At 38.4% G+C, this 26292-nt stretch overlaps 2 non-coding genes across 2 annotated transcripts; one reads left to right on the top strand and one right to left on the bottom strand.

Moving 5' to 3' along the window:
- Nucleotides 1–17636: 17636 nt before the first annotated feature.
- On the bottom strand, nt 17637–17708 carry trnap-cgg (transfer RNA proline (anticodon CGG)). The gene has a single exon. It is a non-coding gene; the product is annotated as a tRNA-Pro (tRNA).
- Nucleotides 17709–25611: 7903 nt separating this feature from the next.
- On the top strand, nt 25612–25693 carry trnas-gcu (transfer RNA serine (anticodon GCU)). The gene has a single exon. It is a non-coding gene; the product is annotated as a tRNA-Ser (tRNA).
- The last annotated feature ends 599 nt before the right edge of the window (nt 25694–26292 follow it).

The raw sequence follows: 26292 nt of genomic DNA, 5'->3' as shown, positions 1-26292 counted from the left end.
TCAAATAATTTCACGCTTCAGCCTAGTGACGAGAAGGAGCACGCTACACTCTGTCAGGCCTAGGAGCACCGAATTCTGGTAGGTCGTGAACCTGCGAATCCTTACGCTGGCACTGCCTGTGGAGTTTGGTGAAGCTACAGTCGATGGTTCCAGCGTCGGCTGGCCCTCGGCTTCTGGTCATCAAAAGATACACCGAGCACCCTCAAAGGGAACTTGGCGGCTAGACAGCCGGGACCCTTACGAGAGCGTGTGTCCGAGATTCGTCAAGTTTTGTTTCCGAGACTCTTTTTGCAACCTGGCCAGTCGGGTCGGGGGTCACTAATATTTCCGTTCGACCGCTTCGAGTGTCTTCCCAGTTTAAAATACAAATCTCTTACCAGTCCAGTCCAAAGGAACAAGCGGCAGGCTTGACCAACAATATCAACAAGGTTGAGTTTTCCGATACACCCCCACGCCGTCCGAGCACCCACCGAGTTCCAAAGCCCGTCGACTTCGGGTCGGCCAGACCCTAACCCTAACCCTTACGAGTGCACTTGCTACCCTGGACCTCCTCCAAAGATGAATTTTCCAGCTTGGGTTAGGGAGTAAGTGGTAGGATGGCGCCGCAGATGGCTGCCTCGGTGAGAGCTCTCTATGTTTTGTGTTGGTTTTTGTTTGTTAATGTTATTTATTGTGCGTCAAACTCGGTCAGTTGGAGCAAAGAACAGTTACTGACCTTCAGAGACAATGTTTCACCAACTTTTATTCCAGAGTTTTCTCAAAATCCTTCAGAGTTTTTGGAAATCCTCACAACTGGTGCGCTGGCTCTACTCAACCTGGCAAGAAAGCGGTGGAGAGGCAGACGAGCCGGAGCGCTCGTAAAGATTAGGCGACGTCTGAACACCGTTACCGTCTTTTTTCCTCTCCAATCTGCGATCTCTGCACAACAAACTGGAAGAACTACTCCTGCTCAACCAAACTAACAGGGACTTTTCAAATACATCTGCGCTGTGCTTTACAGAGACCTGGCTTTCGGAGCTGACCCCGGATAGCACGCTGCATCTTACCGAGCGGACAGAGACGCGGAGCTCAGCGGCAAAACAAGAGGAGGAGGACTGTGCTTTTACATCAATGAACGCTGGTGTAAAGATGCAACGGTACTGTTAAAATCATGCACTCCTCATCTAGAATCACTTTTCATTAACTGTAGATCGTACTACTCTCCCAGAGAGTTTTCTTCATTCATTCTGGTCGCTGTTTACATTCCGCCGGATGCGCGCACGAGAGATGCGCAGAAACTGCTGGCCGATCAGATAATGAAAGTAGAAAGGGAAAACCCGGACTCACTGCTCATCATCCTGGGAGACTTTAACAGCGCAAATCTTACGAAAGAAATGCCGAAATACAAGCAACATGTCACCTGTGCCACAAGAGAAGGAAACATTCTGGATCATTGCTACACCTCTGTTAAAAATGCCTATCGCTCTGTCACGCGTGCGGCTCTCGGACATTCCGACCACAATCTCGTTCACCTCATTCCCACATACAGGCAGAGACTCAAAACTAACAAGCCTGTCATTACAACAGTGAAGAAGTGGACCAGCGAAGACATCGAAATACTACAGGACTGCTTTGAATCCACAAACTGGTCTGTCTTTGAGGAGGCGACAGACAGCTTGGATGAATATACAGACACTGTAGCATCATACATCAGTTTCTGTGAGGACAGCTGTATTTCTACTACAACACGGGTAAAATACAGCAACAAGCATGGTTCTCGGCTGAACTCAGACAGCTTCAGAGGGAAAAGGAGTCAGCATTCAGGAGTGGAGATAGAGTTCTCTACAAAGAGGCCAAATACAAGCTGGAGAAAGGTATCCGATCAGCAAAAAAGGAATATTCAGAAAAGCTGAAAAGCCAGATTGCTGCTAATGACCCAACTTCAGTCTGGAGGGGCCTCGAAGAGATCACTAACTACAAGGTGCGAAAGACCCCCCTTCTCCTGAATGACCGTCAACTCACCAACGACCTGAACGAGTTCTACTGCAGATTCGAATACAATAAGGACAATTCTCAGCCTTTCTCAGCTAATTCTTCATCCTCCTCCTCCACCCTGGCTCTCTCACCTCTGTCCCCTGCTCCTTTAACCATCAACGAGCGGGACGTTAACAGACTCTTTAAGAAACAAAAGGTGAGAAAAGCTCCTGGACCAGATGGAATCTCTCCATCCACCCTTAAGCACTGCAGCAATCAACTGGCGCCTAACTTCACTCACTTTTTTAACAGATCATTAGAACTTTGCTCTGTTCCTTCATGCTTCAAAACATCGACCATCATACCAGTCCCCAAAAAAACGAACATTTCTGGACTGAATGATTACAGACCTGTAGCCCTGACATCTGTAGTCATGAAGGTCTTCGAACACTTGATCCTAGCCTACCTGAAGACCATCACAAATTCTTTACTGGATCCCCTGCAGTTTGCATACAGAGCAAATAGATCTGTCGATGATGCAGTCAACGTGGCCCTGCACTTCATGCTACAGCATCTCGACAGTCCTGGAACCTACGTTCGAGTTCTGTTTGTGGACTTCAGCTCGGCTTTTAACACCATAGTGCCAGAGCTGCTGCAGGTCAAACTGTCCCAGCTGTCAGTGCCGGATGCCATCTGCTGGTGGATCATGGACTTTCTGACAAATAGGACACAGCAGGTACGGCTAGGAAAACACACTTCAGACCAGCGGAACCTAAGTACTGGTGTACCACAAGGCTGTGTGCTTTCACCCCTTCTCTTCAGTCTTTATACCAATGACTGTGTTTCTAAGGAACCAGCTGTAAAGATCCTTAAGTTTGCTGATGACACCACTGTGGTGGGCCTCATAACCGATGGTGACGAGTCTGCCTACAGAAAGGAAGTCGAGCAGTTGGTCTCCTGGTGCAGCAACAACCACCTGCTGTTCAACACACAAAAGACTGTAGAGATGGTGGTGGATTTCAGGCGCAACGCGCCCTCCTTACACCCCCTCACAATTAATGGCTCTATGGCCTTAGTGGTGGAGTCACTTAAGTTCCTGGGCACGACCTTATCCAGGGAACTAAAGTGGGAAAAGAACACACTCTCCATCGCCAAGAGGGCTCAGCAGAGAATGTTCATCCTGAGACAGCTGAAGAAATTCAACCTGCCACAGAGTCTGCTGATCCAGTTCTACACAGCAATAATAGAGTCCATCCTTACATCGTCCATCACCATCTGGTTTGGTTCCTCAACATCACATGAACGAGCCAAACTCCAGCGTATAATCAGGACAGCGGAGATGATCATTGGATGTAGTCTGCCAACGATTCAGGACATTTACAACAGCAGAGTGCTGAAGCGTGCCGGCAAAATTACAGCAGACCCCTCTCATCCTGGACATCACCTTTTTCAAACTCTTCCATCTGGCAGAAGACTCAGGACAATAAAAACAAACACATCAAGACACGCTACAAGCTTTTTCCCCAGAGCTGTAACACTTTTTAACCAAAGTTGTTCTCTTGGGCAAATGTTGGTAAATACTGGTTAACAGTCCGTGTGCTGTCGGGTCTGTTAAATATGTTCTATGTTACATGTCATACATGTGTAATTATCTGTACTATTATGTGTATTGTTTGTACTACTATGTGGACTGTTGTGTGTATCATTGAGTGTATCACCAAAGCAAATTCCTCGTATGTGTAACATACCTGGCGAAATAAAGTGATTCTGAACCAGTAATGGGTGTGAAAGGCCCATCCCCTCTAATGAAACTGAAGAATTTTAACATTATCACAGGTTTTGTTCCTGAGTACCAACACAGTGTCTGCTTAGGAACCACTAGACAGCTTGCATCTCTCTGGCTAGACAGTAAGCACCATGGGAAAGACTGGTACTTGGGTACAAAAATCGGCATAATAGACAAGCAACTCCTTGCCATTAAACCACCAGTAGAGGTCACAAGGGCACCAAGGTCAATTAATGACCGAAAATATTGGAAAGCAAGTGAATGGAGGTCATTTTTGCTCTTTTATGCAATGCCTGTCTTGAGCAACATTTTAAAAAAGAAATATTGGAATCATCTTTTTTTATTAGTTTTTGCAATGCACATTCTTCTCCAGGATGCCATCAAAGTATGTCAGGTAGATTTGGCAAAACAAAATCATCCAGATGGCCCACCGAGCATTTGAGACAGCGACCAAGTGCATTACTGATGCAGACAAGTCTTTGGTGGCTGACTATCTCTCTCACAGTACATCCACTTACAGTACAGGCACTGCAGAGCGGCATTACCGGATGACAGAGGCCAAAAATGTGATGTTGGCCAGCCTTCTGCTGCGGAGCATCGTCAGCATTTCAGAGTGAGTATTACTTCATTCCTACACTGTAGCATGGTCTCAAGTTGTTGTTTCAGTTGTCTATGCTACAAACACTAATACTAATCTAACTTTTATAATCTGTTGTTCCATCAGTGAGGAGAGGGATCAAAGTGCTCCGGCTGGCTGCTCAAGGATGGGAGAGCAAGCTGCCTATGACTTGCTTGTCAAGTCATACCCAGTCAGTATTGATGGGGTCCCTCCAAAGCGCTCAGTGCGGGTTTCACTGACTGGGGAGCACCAGCGCCACTGTTATGACCGTTGGCGTAATGAACAAAAACAACTTCGGGTGACGCATGTCCTAGGTGAGTTCATTTCAACTAATCCTGACAGTCATGAGCCTTAACTTTTACTTTAAACAATACCTTTTTAGTGGAGTCTCATCATGTTGACCAATTTTATTTGTTGTTGTTTTTTATGCTTCACAGATCATTTTGGCAGAAGGCTGCCGAAAGAAACCAGGGTCCATAGGTGGATAGAGAAGCAGGGTTGGTCTGCTAATGTTCCAGATGCTGCCCTGGTGGTTAGGCAGTGGAAACCCTCTGGGAGGGTGGAAAGTGCTGTGGACAGCCCTGTCATCCAGAAGATGATCAGGACCCAGCGGTGGAAGGGACTGGCTGTCGTTCCAGTTGAAGGCAAGGGCAGGAGTGTTATAGCCACCAGGTCATTTCAAATTGGGGAGGCTGTATGTGATTATCACGGGAAAGTAGTGGATAGAAAAGAGGGTATTGAGACCCACAAATCCACGATTGGCACAGAAAGTGGATATACGTTTTTTTTAAAGATTTAACTGGGCAGAGTAAGTGCATTGATGCCCATTTGGAGGAGTGTGAATGCCATCCGGGCTTGCAATTAATTGGCAGAGTAATTAATCACTCCTCGAAAAGAGCCAACGTTAAGCCTAGACTTTACAGTCTAGATGGCAGATATGTCATTCTTTTCTTAGCTACACATGAAATTACAGTCAATAATGAAATTTTATCACTGGGCCAGTGATAGCTCAGTGGTTAAGGTACTGGATTAGTAAACAGAAGGTTGCCGGTTCAATCCCCGCCACCACCAAGTTGCCACTGTTGGGTCCCTGAGCAAGGCCCTTAACCCTCAGTTGCTCATCGTGTTCTGCTCATTGTGTAAGTCGCTTTGGATAAAAGCGTCTGCTAAATGCTGAAAATGTAAATGTAAATGTTTGACTATGGGGTGAATAAAAAGTATTTTGCTGGGGAGGGTTTGGACCTGGACTGGCTATAAACCCCTGACAGGCTATTGATCATTCCCCGTGAACTTTCATCTCATTCAGGTAAGGACCTTGTGTATGCACTATATTTTTCCTCTATATGTATACTGTATAATGTAAATATAAAATTGTAGTTGTTTTAGATCATTGTTTTAATACCAACAATTTCTGTTTTTTTACAGGGTTTCCTAACTTTCAGCAGCTACAGTTGAATGACAATACACATCACTCTCTGAACAGCACCATCGCCAGACAGAGGAGAATATTCAACGATAGGCTGAAAATACTGTATAATGTAAATATAAAATTGTAGCTAAAATTGTAGCTAAGTGTATCATTGTTTTAATACCAACAATTTCTGTTTTTTTACAGGGTTTCCTAACTTTCAGCAGCAGCCTCTCAAATACATGGGACTACAACTGAATGACAATACACATCACTCTCTGAACAGCACCATCGCCAGACAGAGGAGTGTATTCAGTGATAGACTGCTGTCTCTGTCCTGCTCTACAGACAGGCTGAAAAATAATTTTGTACCCCAAGAAATCAGACTTTTTAACACCACACAACGTCAAATCAACGAACCCAGATACACTCGGTATTGACCTTACAAGCCCACACATTCATCTTGGAATTCCAATTCTGTACTCATACCTATATTTGTATATGTATATATCAGTTGTAATATATTATTACTATGTACATATATTATTGTTATTATTATTATTATTATCGTGTATGTGTATAAATAAATGTTTAGACATACATATATTTGTGTGAACATGTATTTATAAACTAATTGATGTATGATGTAGATATTAACCACATGGTTAAATAGAAGAAAATTACGAGGTCAGAAAGGTCACAACCAGTGGTGAGAGGGTTGAATGCGTGAGCCTGAGAGAGAAAGGTGAGGGACAGTCGACCTTTGACATTGGGGGTCGGTTCTCAGGCCGGGTCACTGTCGGTCATGTTGTGGTCACCAGATTCTCCCGTCTCACTCTCCTTTTTCTCCTTCTGAAAAGCATAAGCCTCTAGCTCAGTTTGTTCCTCTTTCGGCTGGATAACAGGGACCAAAGGAAAACCACCGTCGATCTCAGCCTCACCTACAGCGCCCATGTTCCTGAGAAATTCTTCTATCAGCTCTGGGCAGTTATCCTCCGGCTCCCAGGTGTTTTCAGCACTGAACATGTGGAACAAAAAGCCTTTCGTTTTTAGATTTCCAAATCAAATCCTTCGAATTACCAACCCTGTCCTCACTGTTGGGGATTTTTTGTTAAAATTGATCTATGGAGACATCAAGCTTCATGCAGGGTAAGAAAAGTAAAGAACACTAAGAAGACTAAAATAATTCAGTCATGTGGATCCAGCCTAATTCCTGTATCAACCTCATCTGCTCAAGGCTGCCAGGAGGTTTTGCACAAAATGAATCAGGACACGATTAGCATTTGTGTTAGAAATGATCCTCTCATTTGTAAATTTGGAGACATTTCATTTGAAAAACACGGGCAGAACAAATTTCATCATATGTATATCAGTCAGAAGATGTGAGAACTTGGGAGGTTTCTGATTTCTGCCAGAGAGATTGATAAGACTGTAATCAACCTGCATGATCTTCTTGTACCAGCAAAATTCCACATTGTGGTGAAAGCAACAAGAATCGCCAGTGGGTTTATGGCTAAAAAGAATGAGTACAAGACCCCCTCTCTGGCATGTAAGATTGGATACTCGCTCAAGAGGGCTGCTCAAATCCTTGTTGGTGAAAGCTTAATAAATGGGCAGGGAGACGTTGAGAGGGCTGCAAAGAAGTTCATGGAGTTGATGGAACTCCATGAACACTAAACACTTTGAAAACAGCCAAGTGGAACAAAAATGAAATAATTCCCTTAACTGAAGATATAATGAAGTTGCAGAAACATCTTAAAACCATAGAGAAAGATGCGTTAAATGATCTGGCAGATGTACCAAATGGTTCAGCTTGGAAGAAACTATGCCAGTCTTCTCACACAGATAATCCTCTTTAACAGAAAGAGAGAGGGAGAAGCTTCAAAATTACTCCTGAAAACATACAGAGCTCGCAACAAAGCTTCACCTCACCCAGAAATATATGAGAGCCTCTCCAAACTTGAACAATCAATCGTCAACAATTTTACCAGACTAGAAATACGAGGGAAGAGAGAGAAAAGTCTCGCTGGGTTCTTTCTTACCTCCCTAATTAAGGCCCTTCTTGCCCAGATGCCAAATTTAGCAAAGCATCCAACTCAGAAGGTTTAAGGTGCTGCCAAGTGTCTTTAATGTTAAAATGATTATTACCACTGTGGTCCTGAAAACATGTGATGCCTTAGACATTGTTTTTTATAAAATGTTAACTGTACCCATTTAAGATCAAATCCATAAAAAGTCGAGGGGTTTGAACACTTTCTGAATCCACTTTCTGTTTTTGTTTAGAAATAGTGTTATTCAATCACAGGACTCCACATATGTACTCACTCCTAGGGGGATCCATATTTTGGGGAGGTGGCAGGACAAGAGGAGTCATATCTGGAGACAGTAATTGAACCCGGGTCTCCAGGCCCCTATTTGCTGTGCAGCACCCACATTACCTGCTGTACCGCTATTTTACCCAATTAAATCTTTCTTACTGATGAGCGTGAATTTGAAAGCTGCGTTCTAAACAAAAAAAAGAATCCTTAAGTTAGTGATGCCCTTGTAACATGTTATAAAGACCCTAATTAAGTGCCCTTTAGATATAGTGCCACTCATTTATATGTAGAAGCCCAAATAAATGTTCATAAATGTTTCTTACAACTCTGTGAATACTTTATTCGATGCAGCTGTTTGTTTGTTTGTTTATTAGGATTTTAACGTCATGTTTTACACTTTGGTTACATTCATGACAGGAACGGTAGTTACTCGTTACACAAGGTTCATCACTTCTCAAGGTCATATCAAACAGTCATGGACAATTTTGTATCTCCAGTTCACCTCACTTGCATGTCTTTGGACTGTGGGAGGAAACTGGAGCACCCGGGGGAAACCCACGCAGACACGGGGAGAACATGCAAACTCCACACAGAAAGGACCCAGACCGCCCCACCTGGGGATCGGACCCAGGACCTTCTTGCTGTGAGACGACAGTGCTACCCACTTAGCTATTCTAAAATTCTATTTATTTTTGGTGAGTATATTATTTGTATATTATTTGGCCTGAGTGAATATGGCCTGCTATCAAATATAGGCCCAACTGAACAATATAGCTCCAATCTGCACTGTTAAATACTTAACAATATTTAATATTTAACAATGATTGAAATATATTGTATTTTCATGGTGATTTTTTTGGTAAAAGTATATTGTGTATATATAACATTTGGTAGTGTATAAAAACAAAGCAACATTTATGTAAATATAGTGAGTAATATACATTTATACAACGAAGTAAATGAAAATATCTTATAGATATTTGATATAACTTATGGTATCATTTATTATTTAAGTAGTTGTTTCATAGCAGATTTACTTAATATTTTGAAGTAATTAAGCCTTTTTATGAAGAAAAACTAAATGGACTAAAAAGAGATCGTCAGCTGGCTAATGACCTTAACAGGTTCTACTGCAGGTTTGAAAAGGCCAGCAACGAGCACCCATCCAACAGTACTTTACACATGTCTGACACTCAGTCACCCATCCACACTGAAAAAAACTGACTTTTTGGTATAGTAATATATAATTAATTAACTCTCATAAAGTTTACACTATAGTTTTAAATATCAGTGCAAACTAAACATTTTTAAGTAAGAAAATAAATATATACACAATATATTCCAGTAGTAAATGAACTGTGTGGGGTGAATAAATCTTATTCTAAACATTCTAGTAGTGTTGAAATGTTTTTTTTTGTCATTGACCATAAACCTAGAAATAATAAGTAAATATTCATCAAAAAACACACCACGTTTAAATCCATGCATGCACGATAACCGAGACTTAATAATGTTCTGTACTAACATTAGATCATTGTTTTAATACCAACAATTTCTGTTTATTTACAGGGTTTCCTAACTTTCAGGACAAGCCAGTGCATGTTAACATTTCTTTTGTTTAAAAAAAATGTTGATGTTTTTTTTTTTTTTATTTTGCAGTTGTTTTGAAAGTTTTACTAAATGCACTTTTAAATACCTAACAGGTCATGTAAACATTCAGTAGTCTTTAATGTTGATTGAACAACATTTAATTTGTTTTCTATTTCTATTTTCTATTTGTTTTATAAAACTTTATAACTTTAAAAAAAATATTTTTGATTTTAAATAAGTGTTCTATGTGAAAAGTATGCTGAAGCATTTTAAAGCCATTGCTAAGGACTTCTTGTACTGCATGTGCACAACAAAATAGTTGTTTCATAACAGATTTGCTTAATATTTTGAAGTAAGTTTTTCTATGAAGAAAAACTAAATGGACTTTACATAATTAGTTTAAGTACATATAACTTTTAATCTAACCCTAATGAAAATGAATTTATCTTGCTTTTTGCAAGGCATATAATTAACTTATATTATGTAAGTGTTTTTCATTGTGTATCATTTTACTCATTACCTTAGGCCTAAGGTCTGGCTGACTGGTTTTTACAACCATTAACACTAGGCGGGTCTTGGTCAATTGGGGGTGTGGCATTCTTTTACAGTAGCATATAATTGACCAGCCAAAAGGGTCTCCATCACTACTGCCCCTTGTATTGTCAAGGTCAGTTCTCTTCTTTCTCTTCTCTGAAGTTTTCAAGTTCTTCAAATCTACGAGTTCAGATGGCTTCTCCTGTGTAAGTACAACTTTGTTTTTGGTATATTTATTTGAACCTAACCCTACCCTAACATAACCCCACCCTAACCTAACCATAAACTCTTATTAGGGTTAGGGTTTGTATTGGAAATATACATATATGATATGCCACTGTATATAATATCTAATTTCCTTGATATTGTGGTTTGAATAAAGATTTAAAAAGGAATCCGTCAGAGCTGGTGTTTTTAAGACCACTTTTACAAACCTTTACATATTATCGTCTGAATTATTATTATTATTCACATTACGATACATTTCATGAAATTTGGACAGCCGCTGGGAGACACTGTATAGTGTGAATATAAAATTGTAGCTAATTTCCTTTTTTGTCTTGTATTCCTTACAGTCAGTCCCGCAACAGGACCCAACTTGCAGAAAGGGCACAGCAGGTGGGTCCTGTTGCGGGAAATCAAATTTTTTAGTTCTAGTTAGCACTCGAGCTGCTGCATTTTGAACTAACTGGAGTTTTTTTATGGATCTACCAGAGCATCCAGTTAGATCCATAAAAAAACTCCAGTTAGTTCAAAATGCAGCAGCTCGAGTGCTAACTAGAACTAAAAAATTTGATCATATTACTCCTGTTCTATCGCCTCTACACTGGCTGCCAGTTAAATTCCGCATTGATTACAAAATACTTTTACTAACCTATAAAGCGCTACATGGTCTGGCTCCACAGTATCTGAGTGAACTTATTAATCACTACAACCCAGCGCGTCCACTTCGTTCACAAGATGCAGGGTTACTTGTAGTTCCTAAAATTAAAAAGACCAAAGCTGGTGGAAGAGCATTTTCTTACAAAGCTCCACAACTTTGGAATAATCTTCCTGCCTCTGTTCGGGATTCGGACACAGTCTCAATGTTTAAGTCTAGACTGAAAACATATTTATTTTCTCAGGCTTTTGATTAGTATAGACAAAGGTGCAGAGCTTGGGGGTTCTTGGTCATAGAAACTTGTGGTGATCAGGGATGTTGGGTAGCTGTCGTCCTGCCTCTCTTGTCCGATCACTCCGGTTTGGGTAGGAGAGGTGGGCGCTGATGTCCTATGAAAGCCTTCATGACCTTGTTACCTGCTCGCTCTCCCTTTTAGTTATGCTGTAATAATTAGGGCTGCCGGAGTCTAAAACTCTTTGTAAAACTGTTTTACTCAACGAGCATTGTACAGTATTAACTACATTCTTTGTTGTTTTACTCCAAGGGCATTCTGATGGAAACCTGTTTACCCGCTGAGGTTAAGGATTAAAATCGAGACTGAGACCTGGGCTAGACCTGTCCAAGGGCATTCTGATGGGAACCTGTTTACCTGCCAAGGTTAAGGATTGCCGTGGCGACGACACTGCTCCTGCTGGATGTGACGGGTCTGGAGTAATTTCCACCAAGAATGACAAGAAATCACTACAGACTTTATTGAACACTAGAGCGAATAACAACTATTATTTATTTATTTATTTATCTATTTATTACCAGTTATAACTTTTAGTTCATTTAATTCTGTGTTTATATGCTTTGTGTAAATCATGTATTTATTTAAAGTTTCCTCCAGACCACCCAAGAAGGATGGGCCCTGCTGAGTCTGGTTCCTCTCAAGGTTTCTTCCTGTAATTTTCAGGGAGTTTTTCCTTGCCACAGTCGCCCTCGGCTTGCTCAACAGGGGTTTTTGTATCTGTTGGTCATGGATTTTGTAAAGTTGCTTTGAGACAATGTCTATTGTAAAAAGCGCTATATAAATAATGTTGACTTGACTATCAGATTCTGCTCTCTACTACTGTGCTCTGCAGTCCACAGTAACAGGAAATCATTCTATACTGTACAAAAACCAATCATCTACAGTATATTAAATGTGTTCTGCTGCTTTATGAGGGAAAATGTTTTGATTCTGTCAGGTTAAAATTGTACCTAAATTTATAGTATGTATTAGCCATACTGTCACGAGTACTAATTCTCTCCCTGCTGCTAACAATACGGACTCCATTTTTCATAATCCCATGACTCAATAGAAAGAAATTGAGAGTTCTGGAATGGCCAAGTCAAAGCCCGGATCTTACACTTTCTACAGTGTAAGAATACGTTCGAAGAGCTGAAAAAGAAATTTTGGTTGTTACTAATCACTTTTCATAATTGTTAATTAATTATCACAAATCATTATGTAATTGGGTTCTTTGTGACACCATTAAAAATGTTAAGAACGTATTTCAATTTCCACTGTTATAAAACTAATTTAAAAGCCAAACATAAAGAAAGAGTTTTGATATATTTTATATATTTTTGTCAAATACTGACTCACACAGCCAACTAACTCCAAAAGTCTCCAGCAGTGTCTTAGTAAACAACTGATACTGAAATTGTGGATGTGTGTAGTTGTGATGTAGCTTCTGCACTTCCTGTGTGTTGCTTCCTAGAGACTTACGTGATTAGTTTTATTCAGCACTACTAGACTATTAGAGTGTTCACAGAGCTGTGTTCAGAAATGTCTTGACCAGGCAAATTATTTCATGTTGGGAGATACATAACACTGATTCTCACTGTAGCATCAGGTAATATTTAAAATCTATTTATTAATAAAAAAGTTATTATTATTATTAGGATTAATTACATTGTGTTTGCAATTTAAATTATTGAAATAAATATCACATTATTTCTTTTTATTTTTCTCTCTTTACAACAGGTGGTTTTGCAGATGAAATTAGACCAGTAGAGGAAAACATTGTTGCAAAAGAAACAGAGACTGTTACTCTAAAATGTTCATATCAGTCCAGCAGCAGCTATACTTATCTTTACTGGTACAAACAAAATCCTAACAGCGCACCACAGTTTTTACTGTATAAAGGTGCCAAATCATATAGTGGTGTGGAGCACAATCCTACTGACTCTCGCTCCAACACAGGCGATACATCTACTGAACTTATTTTTAACAATCTACAGCTGACAGATTCTGCTCTCTATCACTGTGCTCTTCAAGCATTAGCCCAGTGATACAAAGCCATTGAGATGCTGTACAAAAACTCACATATATGAAGTTTCCCCAAAGTTCAGAAGATCAAAGTTTATTTTGTCTTTTTACTTGTTATCAGTTAACCACACACACACACACACACTATACAATACAAACAGCACCTGCTCTCTGTGACAAGGATATTTATTAATAAATGAAATGAAGTTGAGCAGATAAAACATGAAATATCTCAGGTTCATCCTGTCTGCAATCAAATAAAAGTCAAAGTAAATGTATTTGCATTTTTCATGCTGTCCCAACTTTTTCTGATTTGGGGTTGTATGAAAATAACCATATGGTATATTAAAATTAAGATAGGATGAATTAAAATTGTAAATACGTTATAATACAAGCCCTATTTCTATAAAAGTTGGGACATTTTGTAAAATGTAACAAAACAAGAATCTGTGATTTGGTTCTTTTAAAACATTGTCACATTAAGCTTTTTTAACAAAGCGTATTAGACTCTCTTGGAAAAGCTGATTCTTGCAATTTCTCAGTGCTGAATAAATACAAATGTGATGAGTAACAACTTAAATTATCTGCAGTCCATTTTTTTCAAATTTTGCTGTGGTCGTACAGTGATATACTAAGAATTAATTTGTATTGGTTTTGTACTGGCAATTTGATTTGAGCATTTTATGGTGTTTTAATTGTGCTTTTTATATATGATAAAGAAGCTAGGGCATTTGAATATTAATTACTTAACAACTCAACTGAGAAATCTGGCATAAAAATAAGTGATCTTAATACTACCAGTTGTATTCAATTATGTTTTGTAATGTAGAAAATTTTAATCTATAAAAAATGCAATTAAATTGCACGACTTGTGGGCAACTTCTGTGTTTTGGAAAATGTTGTTTCATACCATCTTCTCTGGAAAGTAAAAAGCAGCTGATTTAACCACGGTCTTTGTAGGTGGCCTAACACTGTATACTAAGACAATGACGTGTAAGTCAGCACAGGCAGAAAAGCATTAAGGAAGCTGCTTCTAGATTTAGACCCTCCTTATGATTCACTGTAGGGGGAGCTAGATGTGAGAACAAAGTGTAAAAACGTGCATTTTCTTTAAAGCTGGTCATTTGAACTGACATGCAGAACAACCATGTTACTCCTTATTTTAGCATTTATGGTTGTTGCTCACACTGGTAAATATATATATATTTACTCTTTGTTAATTACATATATTATTATTAGTAGTACTGTAGTAGTAGTAGTATTTTATTGTTGTTATTATTATTTATTTCTTTATTTAAATACATTTTATTGATTTGGGTTGTGTAAATGATGTTTTTATAGCAGAGGCTGCTGACAGCATTGAACCAGACCAACCCAGTTTATCTTCAACAGAAGGAAGCAGCATCACACTGTCCTGCACATATACAGGATCACCATATAATCTCCACTGGTATCATCAAACACCTGGATCAAAACCAGAGTTTCTGGGGCTGATTATGAGATCCACAAAACAGACCACATATGCTAAACCAGCTGACCCACGTCTGTCTATAAATCTTAATACAGAAGATATGAAAGTGGAGCTGAAGATCTCCTCTGCTGCTGTATCAGATTATGCTCTGTGTTACTGCGCCATGCAGCCCACAGTAACAGGAACTCCAGTGATGCTGCGCAAAAAGTCTTTCATGTGATATGTGTTTTGTTCTCACTAGGTGGAGCTGTTTGCTTTTTAAACAGATGTATTTTATCTGGAATAGCTCACAAAGTAAAACAAGTTTTATCTGTTTTATTCATTTAAGTTCCAAATGAATAGACACAATCTTTCTGGTTCTCTTTGTACTGAGGCTCAGGTAGTAAATTCATGTCAATTTAAATCACATTTCCTCTTTGTTAGCTCATGTAGTGCTTATATTGTGTCGTTCATAATGATGGAACAGTAGTTTCTCTATTAATTATCTTGCATGTTTTTTACAATACAATTAGTACAATTTTAAGTCCGGTCGAGACCCCGCACCTTGATGAGTCTCCTGATCTAGGTGAGGAATTTCTCCAATTTTCTTTTATCAACAAAATAGAGATAAATATGTTTTATCAATTGTTAATAAAAAACTATCAACAATGACAGTGCTTTAAATTTAAACATGGATTCACAAAACCTATCGATGGCTTTTAGAATAACTCTGGCAGCATGATTTCATTTTTTATTTATTTATTTTGTTTTAATTGTACGAGGACAAAGTTTAAGCTAAAGGTTAGAATTGTAATAATGTGGCCTGGCATCCAGGTAGAAAGCTGTTCAAGTTTTACCATTTAATCGCCCCGTTTCATTTTCATTTGCACACCGGGATTAAAACCTGAAGAGGCAGTTGATGAATGAAACATGGGTAAGCAAGGGCTCGTCCTCGCACCCTAAGCGAGAATCATACCCCTAGACCAACCAGCCAGCCTGGATGAATGCCAGGGCATTTCTTTGACCTCCGTGGCTTAGCGTCAAAACCATGTTGACTGGTTGCACTGGGAGGTGTATTCATGACAAAAGAAAATTCAGTGCAGAGCTTCATTAAAGCATTTCTAACAGTAAGCATGAGGTGTCATTAACCCCTTAACGCCGCTTGTCGCGAATTCGCAACACAGCACTTTAATTCAGATTGCAGCCGAGAAAGCGTATGTATTCCTCCAATGCCGGTTTGTGCTTATTGAATACGTTCCTAGGAACCTTTTGCAAGCACTAGTTTCTCGTAGGACCGGTCAGAGTGGGAACTACATTCGATTCACGGAAGCTAACCTGTCGGATAGTGACTTGTGCATTTTGCGGTGGCAAATTTGGAGAAATTGTTCAATTTGATGCAGGTTGTGCTAAGATAAAAATACGTACCACCTTATTGATTGCTTCTACAGCTGACATATTGGAATAGATTTCATGTGACGAATATTTTTTCTGTTATTTGAAGTTTTCTGTTTGTCGCGAATTCGCTACATCCGACCATAACGGCTACAATCGGCCATAAAGCCTGCATGTATAATGCTGTATTTAGATTGATTTCAGCACTCACATGCACTTTCTTTAGAAAATGCCATTCTAGTTCATTTGTATAATCATTATAAAATAGCATGTATTTATGTATCTACTGTATATGTATGCATGTGTATATATATATATATATATATATATATATATATATATATATATATATATATTATATTATTACTGTGTGGAGTTTGCATGTTCTCCCTGTGTTCGCGTGGGTTTCCTCCGGGAGCTCCGGTTTCCTACCACAGTCCAAAGACATGCAAGTGAGGTGAATTGGCGACACTAAATTGTCCATGACTGTGTTTGATATAACCTTGTGAACTGCTGAATCTTGTGTAATGAGTAACTACCGTTCCTGTCATGAATGTAACCACAGTGTAAAACATGACGTTAAAATCCTAATAAACAAATGAACTATATTATTATATGTATAGTGTATTATTATATTATTATGACATATGTGAATGTATATGTATGTATGTATGTTAGTCTACATACCTGAATGTAAAGTTTACATATCTGAGACGGAAGACATTTCATTACTTCTTTTTTTTTTTTACCATTTATGCCTGTTTACCATTTTTTACTATTTATGCCTGGTGTCGCTAATTTGCAACAAACCTAAATTTATATCTATTTTATGTGCTATGGACAAATTTACAATCTCCACTTAATGTAGCATCGGCTTTAAAGCCAAAACACAAATAATTAATTTTTTTATGTAATTATAAATAAATTCAGGCATTAAGGGGTTAAAGACTCGCTTTGTCAGATTAAAAGACTTGGAAGCATTTGTCAGGAGCTGTGTGCAGTCCCACTGACTTTATGCTTCACACTGTTTACGTTATGTATCATGTTTATCCACCCAAACTGTACAATACAAACGTTGTGACGCTGTCTTTAATCGGTTAGTTATACAAGAGATTTTGTAACATTTACATTACCATGATATTTTATCTTGTCGTGTTGACTTCATGTTCCTTGCTGTTTGGATTTCGTAACATTTTCAATGCTTTGAATTTGCCCAAAGATTCTAAAATCTGTAGAAGAAAAAAAACTTGAAGCTGACTAAAAGAATTGTTATGAAAGGTATTTACATCCACATAAGCTCACCAAGTTCTACCAGTGTATCAGCATGTGTCATTTTTGTTTGATCATTAGATTTTAACGGGACACTTGATACGTTTTTTGTATAGTTCAACAAAGCATTCGACTAAATGAGGGCTCGTCCGGGATTTGAACCCGGGACCTCTCGCACCCGAAGTGAGAATCATACCCCTAGACCAACGAGCCAGCAGGAACAAGAGTCATTGTGTTACTTTGATCTGTGTGACTGACCTTCAAAACTATGTTGTCTGGTTGAGCTGGTAAGTGTGGTCGGTGCTTGCATTACAAAACTATCAAAACCTCCAGTATCAGTACATAGACTGGTTATAACCTCTTTTTAAAGAGTTACAACATGAAAAATATTTAAAGGCTCCAAATAGTAAAAACTTATTTTAATTAGTCAACTGTCAGGACTAGGAAGCATTTGAAAGCTTTGTGCTGTTTTCATAAAGTGCCTTTGTAACCCCATGTAATTAATAATTAGTAATTTAATTTAATGCCACCTTTGATTTCTAATTGCACACTGTGATACATTTTTAAGAGACATTTTGATAAGTCAACATTCTTAAGTGAAAGAGCAGGGGATTAAAGAAGGGATCCACCTGGATTTGATCAGGAAACCTACACAACCTTCACGTTTTTAATGACTCATTAGTAAATCGTTACACAACACCCTGTCAATAATTCTGTAAAACTTCCCATATTGAATTTTATGTTTAATAATGATGTTATGTTCCAAAAATCCTAACACTAACCTAATGGTAAATCTGAGAAATTTATTTCATGCTTTGCACACTGTTAATATTTTGCTTGGAACAATGATTTCCAACATTCTATCAAATACTGAAAGTAACAAAGTTGCCGGATCTTTTAGCTTGCATACTCATTACCTAGCTAGGATTAGCTAGCCCCGGCAAATGTGGTGATGTCATAGCAGCAGCTAGTTTGTGATTGGTCGAACGATTTCGACTGAAGCACCTCCCCTGTTGACCCAGGGCCACATCTCACTCTGCAATATCAGGTTGTGCGTACATAGACTGGTTATAACGTCTTCTTAAAGAGTTGAAAATATTTAAAGGCTCCAAATAGTAAAAACTTCTTTTAATTAGTCAACTGTCAGGACTAGGAAGCATTTGAAAGCTTTGTGCTGTTTTCATAAAGTACCTTTGTAACCCCATGTAATTAGACAGGCTTTACATGTTTACCAATTTAATGCCACCTTTTGATTTCTAATTGCACACTGTGATACATTTTGAAGAGACATTTTGATGTCAACATTCTTTAGTGAAAGAGTAGGGGATTAAAGAAGGGATCCACACGGATTTTATCAGAAAACCTACACAACCTTAACTAACCTTAATAACCTTAATTATTATCCTTTACAACATTATTATTCTAACCCAAGGTGTGGCTTACGGAGTACATTCCAAACATCCTCAGATCCAACCGTGATCATGTGTACACCAGCACTGCTCCCCTTACCCACATTTGACAATTAGACCACTTTTTTGTGTTTCTTCTCCCTCATCATCTGTCGTTTGAAACCCATTGTAAGGAGTATTAAAGTATGACTCGAGAGGGCTGATTCCTCCCTACAACATCAGCTGCAGCACACAGACTGGAAGCAGTTAGACTTTCCAAACTTGTTGAAAAGCTCTTAGATCTGGGCATCAGTTTCTCACTCTGTAACTGGACTTTGGACTTTCTTACTAACAAACCACAGTCTGTTAAGCTCATCAATCTTACCTCTACCACCCTCATCCTGAATACTGATGTGCCCCAGGGCTGTGTGCTCAGTCTACTTCTCTTCTTCCTGCCATGACTACAAATAGGTTTATGGATCTGAGGCTTATGGATCTTTAAATCATTTTAGTTTTCTTGATGTATGAAAGTAAGCAATTTGTCTGCTATCACAGATACAACATGGTGATGACCCAGTGTACCCTGGTGCATCTCTCACAAAAGGATAGAGTCTGCTGTTGCTCATGTCGTATGTATTGAGACACAACCTGACTGGTGTAGCTCTTCTGCATCTTATTGACATTTTTACTGAACATTTTTCAGGCTTTCCAGTTACCCTGTATCTTTTTGATAAAGCCTACGGGCAGTTTGGCCACTATGTGCCACATTTTATTGTATTAAATGTGAAAGTTACATAGGACCCAGGGAGACAGCTCCAACAGTCTGTTCTTTTTGTAAATCTACATTTGACGCTGACTATAATCTTAGATTTGGTTCTTATTTTCTTGTACTTAGTCTGTTAAGCCAGATAAATGTAAATAAAACAGAGTGACCAACAAGCATTATTTTTGACATACAATGTGGAGCAGTTTATAAAAACCTGAAACAAAGTGGCAAATGGGAGATAATGACATCTAAATGATTTTGAACTGTGATGGAGTTTCAGTGTTTCAAACAGTGATAATTATACTCTCACCTTGTGCATATTGTTTTAAGGTAAATTAAACCCACTCCAAATTGAAAAATAAAACTTAAAACTTGCTCTCATCTGGCCTCTCACACGCCATCACTCACATTTGTTCCTAATGTCTCAGGAAGCACTTAAGTCTGTACCCCCCTCTTACTCTACTACTGCTGGTGCCACCTGCCAAACATTTAGGTAACATTTACCAAACTTGCTGTATCATGCTCCAGTTCATACAGCACAATAGAGACACTTTTGTTACTGTAAATTGATGTGTGTAGTGATGTTGTAACATCTGCACATCCTGTATGTGGTTTCTTAGAGACGTCATGAGTTTTATACTGAACTATTATACAGTCCTCTGTAGACTGTGATCAGAAATGGCTCAACTATGCAACTTACTCCATATTGGGAGATACATAACACTGATTCTCACTGTAACATCAGGTAATAATTAGGGCTGTCGAAGTTAACGCGATAATAACGCATTAATGCAATCTCAATTTAACGCGATTTAAAAAAATAGTGCCGTTAACACAAATTCTAGTTCATGTTGAGACTTGACTGGTAGAACAAACGTTTTAATGTCGGACTTGCCACCGTTTTTCATTTGCGGTTTGTTAACATAATGTAACCGAGCGTCGTAGTGATGCACTTGCATAATAAAGAAATAAATACACGCTATATTCACAAGTTGTCGGGAGCAAAACACTTTTATTAACTTATTCTGTTACGGTACCAAATACCAGAAAGCTGAGTCAAGCACGTTAGTCCATGAACTATGGAAGCCCCAAAGGGTCAAAACACACTCACTTCGTGTAGAAACGTCCATCAAACCATTGTCACGATACAACCACAGAAAAGTCTGTTACAATATCTACGCCTTATCCCACCTAAAGCACCGCTGATCTACAATGTTTGCTGATGGAGAAATTCTAACCTACAATCTGACATTTACTGCCTAGTATGTGAGTGAATAAAACTCCCTTACAGTTTTCTCTTGTCCCAGCAGTTTTAACATAAGTACATTTAGCATAAAATGTGTTCACCATTGTAATTGTAACATTTCACTTAAAAATCCTTGTTTTCTATAACATTTACACAGATTTTTTTTTTATGCGATTAATCGTGATTAAAATTTTTAATCATTTGACAGCCCTAGTAATAATACAATATTTATTTATATTTGGCAAAAAACATGCTAATTTATGCTCATATTATTAGGAGTTAAAACAGTTTGTTTCACTGACAATTTCTGTAATAAATGACACATTATTTTCTTTTTTCTTCACAACAGGTGGTTTTGCAGATGAAATTGAGCCAACAGATACCAACATTATCAGAAAAGAAACAGAGACTGTTACTCTAAAATGTTCATATCAGTCAAGCAGCAGCAGTGTTTGGCTTTACTGGTACAAACAAAATCCTAACAGCGCACCACAGTTTTTACTGTACAAAGGTGCAAAAGGCCATACAGATCAGAGCACTCCTGATGATCCTCGATTCACATCTGAAACAACCAGTACATCTACTGAACTCACCATCAGCAATCTAAAGCTGACAGATTCTGCTCTCTATCACTGTGCTCTTAGAGACACCCAGTGATACAAAGCTATTGAGATGCTGTACAAAAACTCACATATATGAAGTTCAGAAGATCAAAGTTATTTATTCCCACAGCTTGTTATCAGTTAACCACACACACACACACACACACACACACACACAGTACAATATAAATAGCACCTACTCTCTCTGATTGATTGTTAGTATCTTGTATTATTTAACAAAACATGATATTTAACACCCATATTACCCTTGTAAAAAGTGATTGTGATTTTTGTAATCATGCTCCTGTATTCTCTTCTACTCCTCTCAGCTATACAATGTAAGTTCATCTCATTATACTTCATGCAATCACAGAACACAATGTGCATGTGTTCATTTTGCGTAAGAGTGTGAGCATAACTTCTTTTTATTTATCTTACATAAAACATCCTGTTTATCTGATTTGCAGGGAAGAGTTTGGCACAGTCATTAACACCACTGAGCGCCACCTGAGCGCTTTTTACATTTTTAACAGCAAAAGTTTATCCATCATTAACTGGCTTGGTGTCTCACAACAGGGGACACATGAACCCAATACACTGTAGTGGCCATGAATATAGTTTCAAAGGGACACTACCAACATCAGGATCCTGCTGCTGAGCCTCACAAACAGATTCCTTGGTGCCCCCATGGAAGGGCTTTGTGATCCCAGGATGATGGGTACATGTGCGTTTACTAACCGTAGAAATGAGTTACATAGTCATGGATCAAAACACAGCAGAGAGAGTTTAGAAGCAATTCACAATTTGTAATTAGAACAGAACTGAACAAAAATACTTATTTCTGTTTCTACATGAAAAAATAACACAACACAGAGGAAAGATACCACCGATAGGGGGCAGCATGACACCCTGCACTGAACTTGGGTTACAGTAAGATAATGGTAAAGTAATTGTACAATCATATATCATTTCAGTATTTTTCCACATATGATTTTGGAACAGATTCTTCCACTTACACTTCTGATCTTCTCTGATAAAAAATGCAAATGCTAAACAGATGTGTGTATGTATACACTACCAGTCAAAAGTTAATTAACTAATCTACATTGTGGAATTATGTTGCAAACAAAAATGTATATAATGTAATAAGATAGAATGTTTAAATACATGTGAATGTGAAAAAATACAGTGTATTCAGTTAAAATATTTAGTATGGCTGTGAGTGATCAATGTAAAGCTCTGCTTTCATTCCCCACTCAAATCAACTAAATATAGGAGGAGTTTATATAGAACTGTAAAAAAGCACAAGCACAAATGATTTTGCAAACTGTATATACAATAAATAAATATACTACAGTTCATAAACTGTATTTCTTTGTTGGTTCTCTAGTATATAAATATCTAAACACATCAGTGTAAATATGTTTTCATGTATACAAAAAAAAATTCCTGAATAAAGATGTTTGGTTTTGCTATAATAAAGGCACAGCGTTTTGTATTGTTTTATGTAGTGTAATGACTGTTGTGTAGTGTTTATGTATTGGCTGGATTTGTGTGTATTTTGACAAGCAGCGTTTTATTTCGAGCAAAGATAAAATAGTTGATTGTTTGAAATTGCAAGACAAGTCAGATGTTTAAACTCCTTCAATTACCTCAAATTACTAGTCCAGCATCTTAACAATTAAAGTACTACTGCCCCTATTAATATCTATTGACATTTTACCTGAGTTAGTTATGGTCTATAAACTGGGGTAGGTAAATAAATGATGATTTAATTAATCATCAGCATTGTTATGAATAAATCTGTAACACAATATACCATTAAACTCACCTGTAAACATACACCTTAAACAGTCATCCAAAGATTCAAAATCAATAATATAAAACTAACAGATGGATGGATGGATTGATAGTGATATGTGTAAAGTGCAATTAATACACAGTATATAGTGTTTCAGTAATGTGCCAATAGAAATATTAGTATCATCTGTATGCTGTTGAAGTGTAGCAACAAACACATCATAAACTGCAGCTATACTTAATTTTCTACATAAAGGTTTTGTTTTTATTTATACACAATGGTTTGTTAGTCTATCTTCACAATATCAGATAAAGGTTGACATGAGTTGACATGGATGTAACTGGATTTTGGGGTGGGGAGCCAGATGTGGTTACATACAGCAGAGACACTTTCAACTCTGGATGCCAGATCTGAATCAGACACTCAGCACAATGATGTTACTCCTCTTCTTCATTTTCATTATTGTTGATGATAATGGTAAGTGATATATAAGAGGCATCATATTTAAATATTTTTGTATGTATTTTCTACTATTAGAAGCATAAATTCTATATTTAGAAATAAAATGTGTTTAATATAGTATTAACTAAATGTTATAAATTGTTATAATGTTTTATATCAGAAGCTGCTGAGAGCATTAAACCAGATCAAAACAGCTCATCTTCAACTGAAGGAAGCAGCATCACACTGTCCTGTACGTATGATGAATCAGTTTATAGTCTTCACTGGTATCAACAAAAACTTGGATCAAAACCAGAGTTTTTAGTGCTGATTAGTGGAGATGGTGAAGATGATGAAACAGCTCAAGCGTCTGACAGAAGAATCTCAATGAAACGCTACAAAACAAAAACGAAAAAAACAATGGAACTGGAGATCATCTCTGCTGCAGTATCTGATTCTGCACTGTACTACTGCGCTCTGGAGCCCACAGTGACAGGAAATACAGCTATACTGTACAAAAACCTGTTATCAGAGGACGGAGCTATTAGCATGTTTTTTACATTTTATCACTTGCTGCTTCTTGTATCCCAGGTCTGTTTATCTAATAAACAATCAGTGTTTTAGCTCAGTGGTCTTAAATACCCCTGAGCCCAGAGAAGTTGATACTGCTTCTGGACATGGTTAACATAAGGCTTCTTTTTTTCACAGTAAAGTTTTAAGTGGCATTTGTGCATGTAACTCTGTATTGTAGTGCTTGACAAAGGTTTGCCAAAGTAATCCCTCACCCATGTGCTTATATCAGCTATTGTTAAGTGGCGGTGGCTTCCGTCTGGTGTGATCTGTGGAGTTCTGCCTGGATGGCTGGTTCTCCCATTTCCACAAGGATACGCTGGAGCTCTGTCAGAGTGACCTTGGGTGCCTGCTCACCTCCCTGGCCAAGGCCCGTCTTCCCCGATCGCTCAGTTTACCATATACAAAGGTTTACTTAAGTGTATTTTTCATAAAGCTATAAAGTAGACTTAAGTATACTTATCTTCAATATGCTACAGTGCACTTAAGTGACACTAGTGATCAATACACTTAAAGAGTGTTAATTATACTATAACTGTACAAAAACAATACAAAAGCTCCATAGGGTAGGTGTTACTACATGTGTGATTATGGTGCTTCGGTGGTGCAGCAGTAAAACATGCTAAGACGTAGCAACTGACATGTCAAAATCGTGTGTTTGAAATTTGCATCTGCTAAAAGTCTCCAAACTACCTCAAAACATAAAAGTTTTGACCCCTACTGGTTGATGGTTACAATTTAAGTAACAGAGATCAGTGCATGGCTGATAAATTTGGCTATGAACTACAAAGAATTGGAAAGTCTACAACTGGATGAACAAGGCAAAGGATGGATAATTCATTGTGCTCTGCACACGTGGGTTTGAATCCCATCTTCGTTGAAGTAAACACACTTTTAAAAGCCCTCTTAAATAACCTCAGTCTGCTTTGAAAACATTGGAAATAAGTAACACTGATGTACTGAATTGCTACTCCTACGTCTGTTTGTTCTTCCTTATATGCTTAATAGGCGGCAATGTTTTCAAAGCAGACCAAAGTAATTCAAGAGAGCTTTTAAAAGTGCAGGCGAATCCCATCCTCGTTGAGGTGAAAGCACTTTTAAAAGCTCTCTCAAATGACCTCAGAGTGCTTTGAAAACATTGCAGCCTATTGACCATATGTGAGTAGTAGTTTAGATCGTCTGTGTTGCGTCTTTCCACCTGTTTTCAGGCCAATCCAGCCCTCTGAAGCTCCTCCTGCCACACTTGATTACAAATGACACACCTGCAATCAGACCAGAAGAGCATTTCTCATAGCTTGACCAGACGAGGTGGCCGAGTGGTTAAGGCGATGGACTGCTAATCCATTGTGCTCTGCTCGCGTGGGTTCGAATCCCATCCTTGTAGAAAGCACTACCTTTTGAACTCTTAATGCATGCTCAATAATCCAGCTCCACAAATCCACAAAGTGGAGACAGTTAAACAACGTGTGGTTACTAATCTGTATGTCATTAACTTTGTATTAAAAGAACGGCTGTATAAGATGAACTGTTTCTATTTAGTGTTACAGTTGTGAGTTTTTTGTGAGTAGTGCCAATATTTTGCACAGAGCTGAAAGCAAGAGTTTCAGGGGTATTGTTCAATGTTTAAAGGCTTGGTTTTCAATGAGGATTGGATTCAAACCCATTCGTGCAGAGCACAATGGATTAGCAGTCCATCGCCTTAACCACCACGTCAGAACATGCTCTACCTTCATGAAGTAAGCCAAAAACACAACTGCATTAAAAAAAATGCCTGTATAAGATGTGCTGTTTCTCTCTGGTGTTACAGTTGTATTTTATGTGAGTAGTACCAATATGTTGTAAAGGTGAGAGCTTAATTATCAGAGCTGAAAGCAAGAATTTCAGGGGTTTTAATCAATGTTTAAAGGTCTGGTTTTCAAAATCAAACATACAGAGCACAACGGATTAGCAGTCCATCGCCTTAACCACTCAGCCACCTCGTCT

This window comes from Trichomycterus rosablanca, chromosome 4 (genome assembly GCF_030014385.1).
Source record: "Trichomycterus rosablanca isolate fTriRos1 chromosome 4, fTriRos1.hap1, whole genome shotgun sequence".
In the NCBI taxonomy this organism is placed as follows: Eukaryota; Metazoa; Chordata; class Actinopteri; order Siluriformes; family Trichomycteridae; genus Trichomycterus; species Trichomycterus rosablanca.
Note: the sequence above shows the minus strand (reverse complement) of the source record. Positions and strands in the feature narration are given on the sequence as shown.